We start from the raw sequence: 19006 nt of genomic DNA, 5'->3' as shown, positions 1-19006 counted from the left end.
GAAATGCGGCCCACACTCCATTCACCAAATGGTGCAGCCGTGGCTGTATATGCCTGAGAGGGCATCTCTTTTCTACTTTACAGATGAGCACTGGCCCTATCTGAATTCTTAGATGTATGCTGCAAATGGGAACTCCTGCTCTAGGGAGAGCTGGGACCTATATTTCTTTTGTATATACCTCAGCATATGGCCCAGTAGTTGGCATCAAAACCACACTACAAGTATTTGCTTGACGAAATCTATAAGGGGGCCAATTGTTCAGACCTGTATAAAATGCCTGCCTTTGGCAACCTTAAAAGATGATATGAAGGCTAGGAAAATAAAAGATTTTCTAACGTGCAAAAATACAGGCTTTCTCTCAAACTCTAGAATCAAACTCAATTAAACCCCATCACATTTCTTTTCTGTTCATATACTGAATCCTTGAGACAGCATGGAGCTCAGGACCATATCCTGGTATCGTTTATCAGACTACCTTACTTGTCATTCAACATTCCTAGACCAGCATTATATAATGTGATCTTCTGCCTCTCTCAAAACATAATTTCACAAGACATGGTATATTTTATAGAATTTAATGAATCGTTTTAGTGTTGTTACCATTGTTACCATGAAGACAGTGACATATGAAGAGGTCTAATGTTCAATGACTTCCCTCAGAGAAAGGCAGAATTTCAGAATAAGTGACCCAGCCTTAGTTTCCATTCTCCCCCTGGGTCTGTGGAGCTAGATTAGCTAACAGGTGAGGACTGTCAGAATGTTATCTTCAGCTGTTTGGTTCTAAACGCTATTTTACTGTGTATAGTCAGCAAATCTTCAACTTTCACCACCTTGCTTTCTGCAAGTCCATACTTTACTTCCAAAAAAGCATTTCAGTTGAGCATTAAAGTTCATCAATTCAGCCCTTGCCCTGACTTTTCACAAAAGTCTTGGAACCCACATGCAAAGATTAAACTCTGCCTCACCAAAAGTCAGACAATCCAGAGAAGAAGCTGAAGTGGTTCCCACCCTTCACACTTGCCACACCCCATCAGCCAACAATAAATCCCCTCCTGACATGAAAGTCCCTCTTCCCACTCACCCCAGAGTAAATCCCCGGCTGGCAGGAAGCCAGGCTGAGCCGATGTGTCTGCCACCACTTCCTGGGGTGGGTCTGGCTGCACCAGCTTTGATCAACCAAAAGAAGGAATTTCCAGTGTCAAAAGCCCTCCACAGAGAATGCCCCAGGGCCTACTCCAAGAGGTAAAGGGACCAGAGATTAAAAAGCCACCAGGAACATCCTAAATGGGTGGAGCATCCCAAGTGGGTGGAGCAGCACAGACCACCTGTGCACCCAAAGAGGAGAAGTCTCTGTCATTCTCCTCATTTCGTGGACAGAAGTGAAAATTCAAATGAGCTCACCTTTCATGGCCAGAAATTCTTTCCAAGGAAAGGAAATACCATAGCAATATTGAGTTTAGTTCTCCCTATTACTTAGTCATTTTTGCTAGTAAACTAGGTCATGCCGGAAAGAATATTAACCCTTACACAGTTCAAAGAGATGTGATAGCAACATTCATTAGTATTCACACTTGACTAGACATGAAATAGCCCCATGAATCAGTATGCTGGCACACAGAAGGGACCATGACTCTTTTTCCCTGGAGTCATGTATCTCCAGACAAGCCACTGAAGTTGGGCATATCTGAGCACCTTGCCTGGAACTCTGGTTACAAAGCTTCAGAACCTTAAAAAGTATCTTATTCAGTGAGTATGACATCACTCACTGAGGCTGAAGGAAACTTCATAGTGAAATGAAATAAAAACATTTTGCCCAGCCAGCCAAGTTTTGCTATACCCTGCCACTCTAGAAATCTACCCATCAGTGAACATTGTGATTTATTCCTATTAGAAACCCACATGACATTTGGTTTTAGAAATGCTGTGAATCATAGTAAGTTAAGTCTTATAACAAACAATACCAAACAAAACTCAATGATCAATGTCTGTTACTTGCACACTTCATAGTCGTGTGCAGGTTGGTAGGAATGGAGTGGAGGGAATGAGAGAACTCTACCCCAAGCAGGAACCAGGGTCTTTCCCCATAGCGGCTCCACCATTAGGTTTTGGGGTTCTCTACTGAGAGCTCCTCATCTGGCCACTCTATGAGCAAAGACAGGGAACAGGGAGCATTGCTCAGAGGTGGTTGTTGTATACCACTTTCAGTCATATTCATTTGCCTCTTATAATGGCAAGGGAGGCTAGAAAATGCAGTCAAATTCCATGCCCAGGAAACAAAGAACATGTGTTGTTCGCAATTTCTACAGATTTAAAGTATCTTGTGAGCCAAAACTTTGGATAAGAATTGTCCCAGTAAAAGAGAGGAAGGGGTCAGCACATTCTTGTTTTAAAAAAGCCATATATAGCCTTTTCTTGACAGCTTACTTTTTCAGCATTGCTGTATTCAAAACATGTAGAGGGTAGAAAATCCACAAAGAAGAAAAACAGCAAACAGACACACACACAGACTTCACCAGAACTGTTAACTTAAGAAAAGCCTATCTTCAGGCATTTAACTTTCACTGGCAGTGGAAGAGCTTTGTATGTGAGGTCAAGTTTCTCTAGCACCGTATTATATTTTGTATATTTTATTGTCAAAGTATTTTCCTGTTGTTAAAGCTATTATGTTTGACTTAAAAGGCAAGAAGTTTAAGATATAGGAGATGGAGTGGGTACATATAGGGATTAAGCTTTTTAAAAAAAAACTATCTGAAGTAATCATTAAGTTTACAAAGCATGCAAGAAAATTCATATTTATGAAAGCTAGTGTGCTCTGGATTGGGATGTCCAACCTTCAGTGCAGATACAGAGTGTGAAAAATACCATAAGCAAAAGGAATAAGGAAAAAAGTTATTAAAAATTTCTGTACCTTCTGTTTGTTTTCTCTTTCTTTTCCTTCCTTTCTCTGAGGTGCAGGTCAGCAAGCCAGTCGTGGATACAGGCTGCAGCAGGAAGAAGCAGAGCTCGCAGCTCGATGGCAGCTCTTCAACGGCCATTGCGGTTGCAAGGTCGACATTTAATAAAAAAGCAAATTGATGGAGTAAATAATTAAATACCTTGAGGATAATGGGCGCTAAATTTTGTACTGCTAGAGAAGATTTTTCAAACAGGTAGAGCAGAAAGAAAAGAAAGAAGCCTGAGGCATTGGATTGAAAATACCCAAGGTGTGGGATTGGAAACGCTGGAGGGAGAGGGGAAAGAAAAAAAAAGAAGCCCGAGGTGTTGGACTGGAAACACCTGAGGGAGAGGGGAAAGAGAAGAAAGAAGCCCCTGGTGTTGGACTGGAAACACCTGAGGTGTTGGATTGGAAACACCTGATGGGGAGGGGAAAGAAAAGAAAGCCTGAGGTGTTGAATTGGAGAAACACACACACATCTATACATACACGGTTTGGGGACAAATATACGCACAGAAAGATACAGAGATCACTGAAGAGGTATGTGTGTGGGATATAAATATGTGTGTAAATATTTATATGTGCATATACACACATGTATTTCCTAGCTCTGCCCAATGAGAACACCTAGAAGCAATGGCATCCCCAGTAACGACAGCACACTAAACACTAGATCTTAGCTTCTAAGTCCCACGCTCCACTTTAAAAAACAAACAAACAGGGCCGGGCGCGGTGGCTCAAGCCTGTAATCCCAGCACTTTGGGAGGCAAAGGCGGGTGGATCACGAGGTCAAGAGATCGAGACCATCCCGGTCAACATGGTGAAACCCCGTCTCTACTAAAAATACAAAAAATTAGCTGGGCATGGTGGCACGTGCCTGTAATCCCAGCTACTCAGGAGGCTGAGGCAGGAGAATTGCCTGAACCCAGGAGGCGGAGGTTGCGGTGAGCCGAGATCGTGCCATTGCACTCCAGCCTGGGTAACAAGAGTGAAACTCCGTCTCAAAACAAACAAACAAACAAACAAACAACAACAACAACAACAACAAAACCCAGGGATGCTTTAAGAAATTGTAATTGCCTAGAGAGGAAAAATTACATGGGCACCATGTGGTAACTGACAGGACTGCACCTGAGTATGCAGGAAACATTCTCAGTAATAATTGGTCAGGAGACACCACAGGAGTGAGCAGAGTTGGGGTCATGTGCTGGTTACTGTGGCCTCCATCATTCCCGTGTATCCCTGGGATGGTCTGTGATACATGGGAGATCTGTAGACGGAGTGGTAACCTTCAGAGTATCTTCCCAGAGGTTCGAGGCTGAAAGGAGTTAAGAGAGGTGGATGGAAATAATTTGGACTCATTCTTCCTTCTTACAGCATCCCCTGCACACACCTAAAAATTCTTTCCATAGTGACAATATTCTCACTTTCCATAGACTAAGTAGCAAACATACGAGCAGACTCCTGGCATTCTCTGCAAAATGGAGTAAACTCAATTCCGAGTTCCTCTAGAGGCAGTTAGAGATGTTTCTATGGAAGGCCGCCAGATGCTGGCTACCTAACACTAGACACCACGCCTCATCCTATCAAAATTATCTGCCGGGCCCTGAGGACCGTATCTGAAGCTCTGTCTGCATGCCACTATGCCTCCAAGAAAACAGGTGAGAGCTAAGATGTTACACCCAATAGCAAAAGATCATTTTTACCACTCAAGCTCCTGGGGGAATGAAGGTTTTGACATATTCCTTCCTTATTCACTGTCTGTATAATTTCACTTTCATAATAAAATCTTTTTAAGCCAGAGGAGGGAAAAATAAAGTCTCCCCAAATAGTCCAAAGTAGAATAGCTCTTGGCTATTTCCAGTTCTAAAAGAATCAGCCAAAACAGTTTCAATCAAATCTTTTGTAAAAGCAACAACAACAACAAGTTTCCCCTGAGTGTGAGGTTGGGAAGGTCAAGGTCTAGCCTGATGTAAACAAAAATGTCTCAGTAGAACAGAGTTAGAGGTTAAATAAATGTTTCTATCAACAGGGATTTAAAACAGAACCATTAAAAATAGATTTTACTGCCTGTTTAAAAAGAAAAGGTAATGACTGCCTTTCATCTTTTCTCTGAGTTCTGAGTGAGAAATACAGTTTCATGAACACATCTTGAAAGCAAAAGAATAGATTAATGTCTAGGAGTGTGAATAAAAATATCTGGAAAACAAGTAAAGAAAAGATTCCATCTAAACTGCATTATATCTTAGTCATTTTGGTAGCATATATGGTCTTTAAATTTTTATTTTTAAAGTGTATCTTTTTGCAAGTGATACATGGCCATTGATGAAAAAAAGCAGTATAACAAAATAGAAATCATTTTAATTCCAGTGTCCACTAAAGGTTAGTTGATATTAATATTTTGGAGTATGTTTTATCTATCTTTTCTGTGAATATTTATTGATATATTGTAATTTCTTCCAGTTATCATCACATTGCATATTCAACTCTGTAACATCTTTTTACTTAGCAAGTCAAAATAAACATTACCCTATATTATTAAGTATTGTTTAAAGGATGGTTCTTTAATTGCTGCAGACTATCTCGCCTTAGGTAGGTACCTACATAGCTTCTTTCACAAATCTTTTCTGTTCATCTGAACTATTATTTTCAAACTTTAGCTCTTATAATTGAGTCTGCAATTTACAATTTCTAAGCAGATCTTTGCATGGATCCCAGTTTAAATTATTATACTGTGCAAATTAGTTTCTTAAGATAGTTTTTAAGTCAAATTACTGGACCAGGCAGCAAAAACATACTTAGAAACCTATTTTCAAAATGGTACAACTCCCAAAGAGGTGATACCAATGTCATTCACACCAGCAGGGAGAATGCCCATATGTCTCTCTGTCTTCACAAATATATATATATTAGAAGTCTGAAGAGAAGAACATGGCCTTTGGATAGGTATGAAGTCACAGAACTTAATCAACATATATTTATACACACACACACACACATATGGGACTATATAAATTTCTGCATACCTCTATTTGGATAAATCAAATATTTTTACTCCTCTAATTTCTAGTAGCATTAAACACTTTATATAGACTTAGTCTTTTCTGAATCATCCCCACTTCATGTTTTTTTGCTTTCTCCTTTAATTTGTGTTTTTCTCATTTAATTTGTTAGAACACATCTATTCAAAGTGGCAAATATTTTCGCCAGTTTTTCATTTGCCTATTTTATGAATATTTTGTAGTTACTGATGTTATACAGAAAACTTAAGTTTTTATGTAGTCATATCTATTATGTTTTCATGAATTTGCCTGCATGTTTATAAAGGCCTATTCTGTTTCCATTTGGATCCATGTTCGGTTTTATTCGGTAGGATCTTTTGAATTTAAATTACATTACAGCTTAAAGAATTACGATGCAGACTGGCTCAGGTATTTCTATGTGATAATACAGTACACTCAGTGGAGACAAAGTCAAAGAAAATAACCAACATATTGCAGGCTTCTGTAAACAGGGAATTTCTGATACTGTAATATATAAAATAGAAGCAAAAACTCTATGAACAATAGAGAAAACTGTCTCTTTCAGACAAAAGTAAGAGTGGACTTTATGACTGTTTCCAGGGCCAGCCTATAGTTTCTGAGAAAAAGACATTATTTTTAGGTAGCAAGCAACTGCAATAAGCATTGGAAGAAAACGTATCTGCACATGTGTGCAAAGGCAATAAAAAACAATTGAAGATATGCAAAAAGTTGGTAAAGCAACTATATTGAAAGGCTGAGATCTGAGTAATTGCTTAAAAAAAAAGACCGGATTTGCCTTACTTCTGTAGAAGTCTGGAGAGAACATGGCATTTGGATAGGTATGAAGTCACAGAACTTAATCCACAGATGACAAAGGAGGACAAAAACACTAGCGGAAGATTTTTTAAATAGCCTCAAGGAAGAGACAGAGGTGATTTCCCACTACATTTGGCTTGTGTTTTTTCCAACTCCTAGTGGGTTGTCATTGTGCTGCCATTTTAGTGTGATTTGTAAAAATTTTGCTTAAGCTGAAACTTTATACCATCACATGGGTCCACCCATCCTCAATTTCTTTCCTGTTATTTTACAGTACTTCTAATTCAAAGAACTTACTTAAGGATTATTAAAGGCAATATTTCATCCTGCATAGTCTTGTGTGACAAATGTTATCTAAATTGAGATGGCAAGACTGGAAGCACTAGGAAAGATTACCCTTCAGAAGAGTACAGAGGCAAAGCTGATTACCATCTGAGAATGCCATGATGGCTTCAGGGAGTCAACTGCGGGAGAGGTAGCAGTAAGAAAGAATTATCTGTGATATAAAGAAAATATTATCAGAATAAATTATAAGGTTGCATAAGATACGTAGTTATTGAATATTCAGGCATTGGTATCAGATGTGGCTTCAAATAGAGCCCTCCTACTTTCTAACTGTGAGATTTTGTGTGAGCTATTTAAATTCTCTGAGTGTCAGATTCTTAATCTGTAAAATCCTGTTAATGTTCTAAACATCATGGAGTTGATGTGGGGATTAAATGAGATAATGCATATTAGGCACTTAACAATCTTTCAGCCACATAGCCACAGTTATTTGTGCAATGAATGGAGACCACTCCTATTATGACAAACAGCAAATGAAAACAAGTGTGTCTGGAATGGTCCCTACATAAAAATTCAACTGAAATGATCATAGCCTAATATCTGCCTATGAATTATAATTGATAAGCAACCTATCAATTAGTATTTTGAGTTAAATTTTTTAAAATGCATGTAAAACTAAAAGCTCTTATGTAACATGACTTTGCCAAATTAGGGAGAAAATGAAAATATAATCAATATTGCAAGTCATAAGTAATTTCATTTGAAGTTTGGCTGTTTGTGAGGCTGGTAATAACCTTCTATTATCATACAGCAAAACTAGACATGGATTCACAACACAACATTATCAAGCCCTTATTAGGTCTTGGGCGTTCTGCTAACTGTTCTCACTTAAATTCTCATTTAACCATAATATAACCAAGGGATGAACACTATTACTGGCCACAATTTATAGGAAAGGAAACCAAATTTCTAAAGATTTGAGAAAACTGTGTGAAATCAAATAGCAAGTAAATAGTTGAGCTGGAATCTTCACCCAGCTCTTGTCATTTCAATGACACTCTGTCTACATACTATAAGGCAAACAGGAATTAATCAGACATAAACTGTCCAAACTCACAGGCAACGCTTCTTTTAAATGTAACTGCAAAAAAGAAAATATATAATCCCACCCACCCAATCAGAAACTAGGGAAATAATTTCAAGCTTCAGCTGTGTTTTTGTATAGCCAGAAGAGGAACCAGTAAGAAGAGTTTGGAATCTTCAGTTTGTTTTATGTTTGGTGTTCACAGAAGACTTGAGGAATGGGATGGATTGATAAAAAGAAAAATTGATTATTACAATATTACAATAACTTCCAGATTATAGGGTGAGAAAAATATATATTTTCTCTTTAAGAAATTAGATTAAAAAATTCAAATATACACTGGGCGCGGTGGCTCACGCCTGTAGTCTCAGCACTTTGGGAGGCTGAGGCGGGCGGATCACCTGAGGTCGGGAGTTTGAGACCATCCTGACCAACATGGAGAAACTCTGTCTCTACTAAAAATACAAAAATTCGCCAGGCATGGTAGCCCATGCCTGTAATCCCAATTACTCTGGAGGCTGAGGCACAAGAATCGCTTGAACCCAGGAGGAGGAGGTTGCAGTGAGTCGAGATTGCACCACTGAACTCCGGACTGGGCAACAAGAGTGAAACTCTGTCTCAAAGAAAAAGAAAAATTTAAATATTAATGTTACTCGTCAGGAAAAATGTGAGTTTGATCCAAAAGTGCCTTTAAAAGAATTAAAGACCTATCTAAAAACTTTCACTGATAGATGCCCAAGGGGCCTGGTCTTCAGTTGGGGTGCAATACCCACTTTGGCCTGTTCTATGCAATATCAGTGAGGCAAAGCCTATGTGTTGGGGTGGAGGTTTCCTTAGGAAGGGAAGGAAGTCAGAGATCTGAGGCAGCACAGCAAGATTTAGATGCACCTGGGAGAGGATGACAACAGATTGCAAAGGTTTAACTGCGCCTTCTCGTTCTGGAACTATATGAGAATAAGCCCATGTTGTATACTTTTAAATATCATCATTTATGTTGTAACTTCAAGCATAGTTTTATGGCCAGACGACAGGAGGCAAGGATGCAGCCGTGACAGTGAAGAGACCCACTCCATGTTCACACGGTTTTTAAGTTCTTCGCGTGGTTTGCAGCAATTTTTCATGGGCTGAGTCCAGAGCCACAGGGATAAAGGCTAACAGTGCAGCAGGAATAAGGCAAACTCTCCCTTTTCCCCAAATATCTTAGTATAGGTGACCGTGTATAAAGAATGGAAAAGTGAAAATTGATTTGTACTTAGCAGAAAACTGACTAGTACTGACCACAAATAATTCTGCTTCTTCTAGATTTGAGAAATGCTCTCCACCAGGAAATATTTAGCAACCGTGAGTTTTTACAGCAATTCCTGTTAATGAGAAATAAAGTTCATTTTCAAAACTGCAAGCTAAAAGGAGCATTTTTAAATTGGCTTCTGGTGTTCTTGAACCGCACAGTGTTTTTCTCCATCACAAGAGACAACAAAGTTGACCCTCTGGTCACTCCCACTGAACATAAGAGGCCATCTAAAGGAAAACAGGATGTGGCTAAGAACAATGACACCTCTGCAAACCACATGCAGAGCCAACAGAAGAATAAAGCTGTGGTGTTTTTCAGAAAGTCAGAAGAAAGCATGGATTCAAAAAAAGAACAATGACTGTGGAAATACTATTGTTAATTTTCCCCACAGCCCAAACAGCGCTACCTTTCTACTCTTGCTAGTCCATTTTCACCTGAGGATAATGCCTGGAAATGATCTTCTATGCATCAGATACCCTCTTTCCTGTACTCTGAAGATGACTCTGTGTGTGTGTGTGTGTGTGTGTGTGTGTGTGTGTGTGTGTGTGTGTAATATCCATCATTACTATTGTGATCTTTTAAAGGACATGTTTGCTAAATTATTCTTAACAGGGAATCCCAAGTCACATAAACCAAAGCTTATATATATAGCCACAGAAAACGTACATATATATTTAACCAAAAGCATATAAATTCAATAACCTAAGAGGAATGCAGGCAAGCCAAAGGGGTTGTTAACCAGTTCTCCAAAATAATTCATGCTTGCGCTAAAACAGTTTGTAGCAAGATTTGAGGCTTCTATTAAAATTTATGGAAAATGAATACAGAAAGCTGTAAGTAGGAGAAATTTTGCGGTTTTCACAATGCTCTCACAATGAGAGCACCTATGAAAATGAACAAGAAAAAGAATCGATTCCGATCAATAAAGCAATAACAATGCATTAAGGTATTACTCTCTCTAACACTCAGCTCTTTCCTGCTGCTACATTTCCTTTAAATGTCCTTAATCCAGGTACAAGGCGTTTTAGAATTTAAGGCAGTTGTAAAGGAAGACATAATCATTTAAACCTAACTAATTTAGAAGAACATTAGCTCAAGAGCAAAATATTAAGCACAATCTATTAAATTTACTATTTCTGCTATTCATCAATTTAACTGATCATTACAAATAAGTACAATATAAAGGCAATAGCCAAGGCACTTAAACTAAATGAAAGAGAAAAGTGAAACGATGTGATTTTTTAAGGAGTCAATTTTTAAAGCTTTTTTTTCTTTCACACTCCCTCACCCCTTTGGTATCACTTGTAAAAAATAATTAGAAATGGTAAAAGTGAATATAGAGGTCCACGTCCTGGCGTATGAATAGGCTATTCATGAAAATGTTGGCTTACTTCTTTAAGGGTCACAAAGGGCTTAACAGATACTCCTGTTAAATTGGTGAGGAGAATGGGGGCAAGAATATTTCTTCCTAGATGCTGGAGATGGTTAGGTCGGTGTTCCTACTGCATAATCTATTGTATATCATCTACATGGTTATTTCCTATTCCCTCATCCACCTTTTCAATTGAATTTGGCAATTTTTAAAAGTCATGTTAATGCTACTAGTGACAAAATTACTACCGAGTTAGAAATTCCTTGAGGAGGTCAACTAAGTCCTATTCATCTTGTTTTTATCCCTAAAGAGTCACAGTGTCGGGCCTATATTATCGTAACTGCTCAATAGTTGAACGATGAAAGATATAACATCTGCTTGAAATAGTGCTTTTTTTGTCCGATCCTCAGCTTTGGACTCGACACATATTTTTTTACATTTCCAGCTTGTCTCCACTTAGGTAACTAACAAGCAGCTTAATAAGTCACTATGGCATCTCTCAATAATTAGTTTGGTTATCCAAGCATGCCCCCTATTTTGAATTCTGTTTTCCTATTTATTTTATTTCCCATCTTGGCACTTGATTGTCCTCTCGGTATTTTTCTAAAATGATGTTGCTGACGTAGGTAGAAAACACCCGAAATTTTTATGTTCTGAAATTTCTTACATTTTGTTGCTGGAACACTCTGAAGTTCTCTGATTTTGTACAGCAACTGTCAACATAAGGGACAAACTGATGATTTATAGATAGAAACGTGAGTCTAAAAATCTATATTGCCAAGCTGCTCATTTTAAAAGCACAGTGAATTAGAGAAGAAGTAAATCCGCAGAACTGGAATGCTTCCCCGCATTTCTCAAAGTATGAGCGATGAGCAATGTTCCTCTGCAATGAATTTTTGTTTCCGTCATTGATCACTTGCACTGAAGAAAATGTCTCAACCGAGTTCCTAGTCATCTCTTTTTAAAAAACAAGTAATTACAGTAATCTTTGGGGGATATTCAATATTAAATATCTAAATCCTTTCTTTTTGCATTTTATGTTAGCTGGCTATATTAATAGAGAGAATGTCATATAAATAATTGCTAACTGGAATAAATTTATTAACTGAGTAAGCAGGCAGATAAAAAGGGGTATAACAAATGTAAGAAACAGCAGAAAGAAGCTTCCATAATTTGGACTAGAGAAAAGACAGTGGCAATATTAAAACCTACTAGCTCGGTCCTCTAATGCGAGACACTGAGGTTTCTCAGAGAGTGTGATGAGGTTAGTTCTGGACTGTTAGAAACACTGAAAACTGCTGCTAAGAGAAGGGACTGCTACTACTAGGTCGAAGAAGTATTGCTAGGAACACGACACACATAGGATGCCCAGGAGAAGCAAATAGGAAAGAACAAGTCCCTTCTGTCACCCTCATTCTTGCTGTCCCTCTCTATCGCCTCCTGTGACAGAGCCTAACTGGAGCAGCTTGTAAAAACAAGTGTGGTCTGAAGAGTCTCATCCCAAGCATCACAAAGTCAAGTATCAGAAGGATGAGTTTGGAGTTTTTTCTCTAAGAAAAAACTTTTTTTAATATATATTTTTGAAAATATTTTGAAAGTAATTAAGATCACTGATTGGGAAGGAAAAAAGTCAACACAATAAAATTTAGGAACAGAAATGCAGGAGCAGCTGCTGAATCCTGCCCCTTCCACCCCTAGGGGCACAGCCCAGAGACGAATGAAGCTTATTTTATGATCCCAAGTGCATGCCTCTGGTCCACGGAGAATCACTTTAAGCATCAGTCTTCTGGCTGAAGGGCCTTGTCCAAAGTCAGGATCAAAAATAGGTCAGCTCATCAAGCTTGGCTGAGAAAGAAAGCAAGGAGTTCCCTGTGCTTAAGGCTGTGTTGTTCGAGAGCCAGGTGGTCGCGGGGACCAAGGACTTCATCAAGGTGCATGTCGGTGACGAGGATTTCGTACACTTGCGACTATCCACATGCCTCCCTCATGAAAACAAGCCCTTGACCTTGTCTTCCATTTTCTTCAATCTTTTGATGACATCTCAATTTTTTAAGAAGGCTTATCCTGATGACCCTATTTCATACATTAAGCTGTCCATCACTCCCACACTGCGCTCGCAATTCTGTGGCTTGGCTATGTGTTTTCTTTTCTCAATAGTACTCATCAACTTGTGTCACACTGTATAACTTCTTTACACAGTTTGCTTATTGTTGTGGCCCTTTTTCTTTGCTGCCATCATGTAAGCTCCTCAAGAAAAGGATCTTTTTATTTCTCATATGGCTCAAGCATCGAGAACAATGCCTAGTACAGGGTGAGCACATATTAAATATTTATTGAAGTGAAAAGATTTCACTTAGTCATCCTGTAGAGTCATTCACGGGAATGGGGAGAATGACCTTAGAATTAGAATGCTCCAAAAGTAGTTAATGCAGGATATCTAGATTCACTTGGTCATTTTGCAGTAGTTTTACTTTATCAGCACAAAGAACTGTGTTTTGTGTACCTTAATATATAGATTAGTTTTTTATGGGTTAAACCTTGAAGAAGTAGGAGATAGTCCTGAAATACAGCAATTTCATGAGGGAAGGTAACCTGGGATAAAAATTTCACCTCAACCATGAAATGACTGATGTATAGGCAAATAATTAAGAGTCAATTGCTCAGCAAATACATGAACATAAAACAACAGTTGCACCATTAAGATATTAAAATCCAAATCAAGGCCGGGCGTAGTAGCTCACGCTTGTAATCTCAGCACTTTGGGAGGCTGAGGCTGGCAGATCATTTGAGGTTAGGCGTTTGAGATCTGCCTGGTCAACATGGTGAAACCCCATCTCTACTAAAAATATAAAACTTAGCCGGCTGTGGTGACAGGTGCCTGTAGTCCAGCTACTCATGAGGCTGAGGTAGCAGACTCCTTTGAACCTGGAAGGTGGAAGTTGCAGTGAGCCAAGATCACACCACTGCACTCCAGCCTGGGTGACAGCAAGAGAAAAATAATAAAATAAAATACAATCCAAATCAATATTTTCACTTATGTATTCCTACTTATTTTCCATGAGCCAAAACGGACCATGTTTTAAAGGACCTTTTCCTCTGCATTAAAAAAAGTAGCATTTTAAATAACGAAGTAGTAGTTACCTAGCTGTTTGCTTTATAATATTTTCTTAACACGAACCCATATGTTTTGTGTATTTTTTTCTAAACGCATGTTGCATTTCACAATAGAAAAATGAAAAGCAAATTGAGGTAAACCCCGTTGATAACATTGGTGTTTTGAGACAACCCAATAACTTTACTTCAGAACTGCACATTCTCTGTGGCTCACACCTCTGGGAGCTCCTGGTGTGAATGGTTTGCTCTGCCCCAGACAGGGCGACTGAGGAATGCCAGGAGGGCCTCAGGAGGTGCCCCGCTGCTGTTGGGAGGCAGGCCGGCAGCAAGGGGACAAAGGCTTTGCAGTGCTCTCACTCACACAGCACAGGATCAGACTCCCTCTGAGTGATGAGCCTCTAGAGTACTCAACAATAACAGACTCACGCAGGTTTTCAAAACAGAGGAACAGCTTTCAGGATGCCAGGAACTTCAGGCCTGTATGAGCCCTGGGAATAGGCTCTCCTTCCTCCGAGAGGCCTCTGAAAGCCTGGTTCCCCACAACCTAAAGCAAAGTTAAAACACTCTTCCTCGAGGTCACCTAATAAAAACCAGATGAGTCCAGAGGGCAGAGGGGACACTCCCGGGCACCTCTGGATGCATTCTTGAGAGCGAGGTGGGAAGGGGAGGGACCACGCGGAGAGAGGAGAGTTGGTATCACACTGGCTGAGCAGTGACAAAACACTAACAGGAAGGGAGAGGCCCTGTTCCGCCCGAAGGCAAAATAAACTGACACAGAGGGGAAGATAGGACAGAGAGAGAAGTCAAAAGAGGCATACCAGGAGCTGTCTTGGCAGGCCTAGGCTGAGAAAAGCCCGGCCTCCTTACAAATCTGTGTAGGAGAAAGACTGTACAGTTTAACAGGAGAAATGAATGAGAGCCATAAAAATGCTGCGCATAATCCTATCTGGGTCACTTTATTATAGTATATCATGTAAGTATCACGTGAGGATGCCGACCTTCAAAAAAAAGAAAATTCCACAGAACATTCTCTTCGTCTGCAATAGGGAGGGCTTTCTGAAGCATACAGCTTTACTGAATTAATAACTTCCTCTCTGTCTCTGTGGACTCTGGGGGCCCCTCATCTCATCTTTCCTCTCTCTGCATCCAAAATAAGTTAAGAAGAGGTCACATGGAATGGCCCTGAGAAGTAAACTTACAAAGAAAGCTAGTTTTTACTGCCCTCCATAGCCTCCTTCCTTCCTCCATACCCTGTTCTTTCCCCATCCAGACATACTCCACTCTCTTTTTGGCTCCTTACTTGACTCCAAGGAAAAGTTACTTCCTTGGAAGCAAGAAAGGAAGGAAACGCCAATCCGAGCACATTTTTTGAAACATTAAAACCTGAACTTCCAGTTTTTTAGTGATAGGTGAAAATCTGCTCTCCATTTAAAGCTGGAAAGCCATGTCTGGAAGGACATCTGCTGAGACCATGAGTACACTAGTATCTTCTTCCTTTCTAGCGGGCTCTCCCCACTCCTTCCTAAGGGTAGATAACGTTAGGGAAACTTGGCAGCTTTCAGCCAAGAATTCTTTCCCATCAGAAATGTTCACCAGAGGCAGAGCATCTGAGAGCAACTGCACCTATCATTTCAGTGGCGAAACTGCTTTGGACTCTACCTCAAGAGATGGTCTTTATTTATCCTCCTCAAACCATACTGCATTAACTACATTTTAGATACACTTTTGCTTTTGACGTATCTCATTTCCAGCATTTTCTTTTCTCAATTCCTGACATTTAAGTTATATCCCTTTTTTAAAAATGTGAGCCCAAGATCAATAGAATTGATCACTTCTGCTACCTAGTTAATGTGTTTGAGCGGGGAGGGGAGCTTAACCACCCACAGTGCTCTCTCTGGTTATTACATCACCATACTCCCTGCTGAAGAGATAGGTCAAGCTCCTTCCAGTGATCCTTCTCACTGTTACAATGGACTAGAGCAAAGGTAAACAATCTGCCCCAAGGCCAGTCAATTCAGTAGTTGGCTCAGATCCCTCAGGCCAACCCTCATTGTCTCTTGGATTTAAACTTAACTACACAGACACAGAGAATTAGTCAAACATGTCGCTATGCTTTAATATTTTCCCTCATTCCCCAAGAAGATTTTTTGGAGCTTTCATTTGCAGAATTTGCATAATGAAATAATGGCTATATTTTAACTTTTCCAAATATAAAGTTATATTAAAATATGAAAGATGGATGTTCATATTGCTTATCCCCCTCCTCTCCATAATTAAAGATTGAGAAATACACACTCCATCTGGAGTAGACGCGCTAGCTCAGTTGAGAATCAGGGCTGCAGTTGGCAAATGGGAGTATTGGGCCTATAAGATGAAACACACTGCGGGTCACCATGTGGGACCATGCGTAGGCAGTAGAAGCCAGTCTGCTTGAGTGGGCAGACAGTCACAGATAACTAGAACTGAAATAAAGCGTGCAAAGCACGAGAGATAGTGTGAAGATATTTTGTGACCCTTGGGAGACCCAGAACTGATTCTATTTCTAACATATTTCCAGCTGTAGTTAATAGAACTAACTCTACTTCAATTCATGTGTTTGAAAGCTTGCGATACGACAGGTTCCCCTTTTTGCTTGGTGACAAGGCTTTCTCTTTTAACTGAGCTAAATGTTTCTATTCCTTGAAGCCAATTCGGCTAAATTTGAAGAACCAATAATAGGTGATTTGCCCCTCAAATCATTACAGCCACAGAACTAAACTCCACTGTCCTTTCAGCAGAGCAATTTTTGACTTTTGTTGTTAAATGCATACATTTTTGTCTAAACATATGGTAGACATAATGTATTAGATTTAACGTAATAAACTATAGCTTTGTTGCATGGTGTTTATTTTTTGTTTTTAATGTCCTCCAAACATGTAAGGCAGATAATGCAATAATAGTTGTTTATAAACTTAAATTGTGCAGTCATTTTATATATATATGATTATAGTATTCCTGAGCAGAGAAAAAAAATATTATGATGCATGTTTTTAACAAAAGATAGAGGCAAATGATGATTTGACTAATTTGCCATGCTCACTTTAAAACTGTGCAACAATAATGAAAGCTATGCATTACAGTAGTGAAACATACTCTAGAAAGAAAGCTAGAAAAATGTTTAGAGATCTTTCAGAAAATCAATCAAATACATAGTCAGTGAAAAGGCCAAAATTTAAACTCAGCTATCCTTATGATAAATCTAATAATGTCTCCAACAGTCAACAAAACAATCTTTATTTTGGACCAGGGCAAACTCGGTCCAAAGATGTTGTCTTATCTTCTTTATATGATATCTGTAATAGCCGCTCACAAACTGTTCTCCTAATAGACAGATATCCCATATCAAATGCCAGGAGGCCAAAGCAATGTCATTGTAGATATTTCACTGGGCTTCTAACTGAAAGAAGAGACGTTCTGCCAGTGGTCAAGACTTAGACCAAACAGGGCATAATTCACCCTGGCCTTTAACTTGTGACCTTTTCCCTTTTCTCTAGTTCTCTAGGCTATCTTTTAAAGATGATATGCTTTGTACAAATCATGACTAGAAAAAGGCAGCATTTTTCTTTGTTTTTGGGGGGGGCGGTGGGGAGTAATATCTGTCTTACCTTCATTCAAACGATTCCCCTTGCCCCTGCCAAACACACACATTGGTTTTTCATTTCACATTCTCTTCTAAATGTTTCAACATCCATATCATGTTGTAATAATTTTACTTTATGATCTATTCATATCTAAATGAATCAGCAATTTCTGAATAAATATCTAATTGTGGATATTGGACTATCTGAGGGCTACTTTCTCAGGGAAATTGGGCTAAACCAAGATGCACTCTAGTGTGCCCATGTTCAAATCTTGGCTCTCTCATTATTTGATACATGACCTTGGGCAAGTTATCAACTGTCACTGCCTCAGTTTCCATTATCTATAAAATGGGTATCACAATGATACCTGCCTCATGGGATTATTGTGAATATTAAATAATACCTGTAAATAATGTAGAACAATGTTTGGCATATAGTAGGAATTCATGAAATGTTCAGCTATTATTGTGCAACTAGAACTTAGTTGAAAGTCCTCTACAAATTGAAACAAGGAGAAAGGGATACAAAATTAACACTTTTAATTTGGTTTCCCTTCTCTTAACTCATTCTAATAATATTTGACTTTTGGATTAGCTAGGCGAATAGCACCCTACTATTGAGAAGCAAAATGATTAAGTTTCTTTCTTATGCCAGTGACGTGTTTCTGTTGCTCTGCAGTAGAAGTAACCTTACTAGACACAAGTAGGTCTACTATCTACTCATAAATAGGAAAAAAATAGCTTAAGATCAACTATCGTAAAACCAAAATTATCAGCTTTAATAATATCTTCTGACATGTAATAGGTTTTTATTCAAAATATTTTCTATGGAGTCAAATCATTCAATTATCCAAAAGCATGGCTTTTAATTAGCTAAGCATAGAGGCCTCACAATACACTGATTAAAATTTCACATGGACATATGTATCATTAATTCATTTTTCATTGGTAGTAGCTAGTAATAATGCCTATTTTGAGTTCTTAATATCATGGCATATAACTCTACTTTCACTTCATGAAAATGTTGTGTCTTCCTCTAAATATTCCTTTGAAGTGGAGTGAACATCCACTTTGGATATTTTCAGATTAGGCTCATTAGTTTACTTACTCTCTGCCCCTCCCCAACTTGTAAAATCATACACATCTCCTCTCGATTGTCACCATAGAATATTCCTGTTTGAGATTACAACCTTGCATTTTCTGCAAGTACATGTAAAAGAAACAATATTAATCTAAAAGTTCTAAATATTATTCTTAGGTCTAGCCAGATTATCAGAATTATGTTCCAGAATTGCTTTATCACACTCATGCCAGCCAACTACACTAAGGAAGGGAGGCTTTGAATTGTGGGCTTTGGAAGCAGTAACACTGTTTTTGTATTGGTGAGACTCTTTTCTATTATATCCATTACATCCATGAAAAGGCCCCAAAAAGACAAACAAACAAATGTACTTCCAGTTGTGGTGT

This window comes from Saimiri boliviensis, chromosome 2, assembly GCF_048565385.1.
Source record: "Saimiri boliviensis isolate mSaiBol1 chromosome 2, mSaiBol1.pri, whole genome shotgun sequence".
Lineage (NCBI taxonomy): Eukaryota > Metazoa > Chordata > Mammalia > Primates > Cebidae > Saimiri > Saimiri boliviensis.
The sequence above is the reverse complement of the archived record's forward strand: the minus strand, read 5'-3'. Positions refer to the sequence as shown.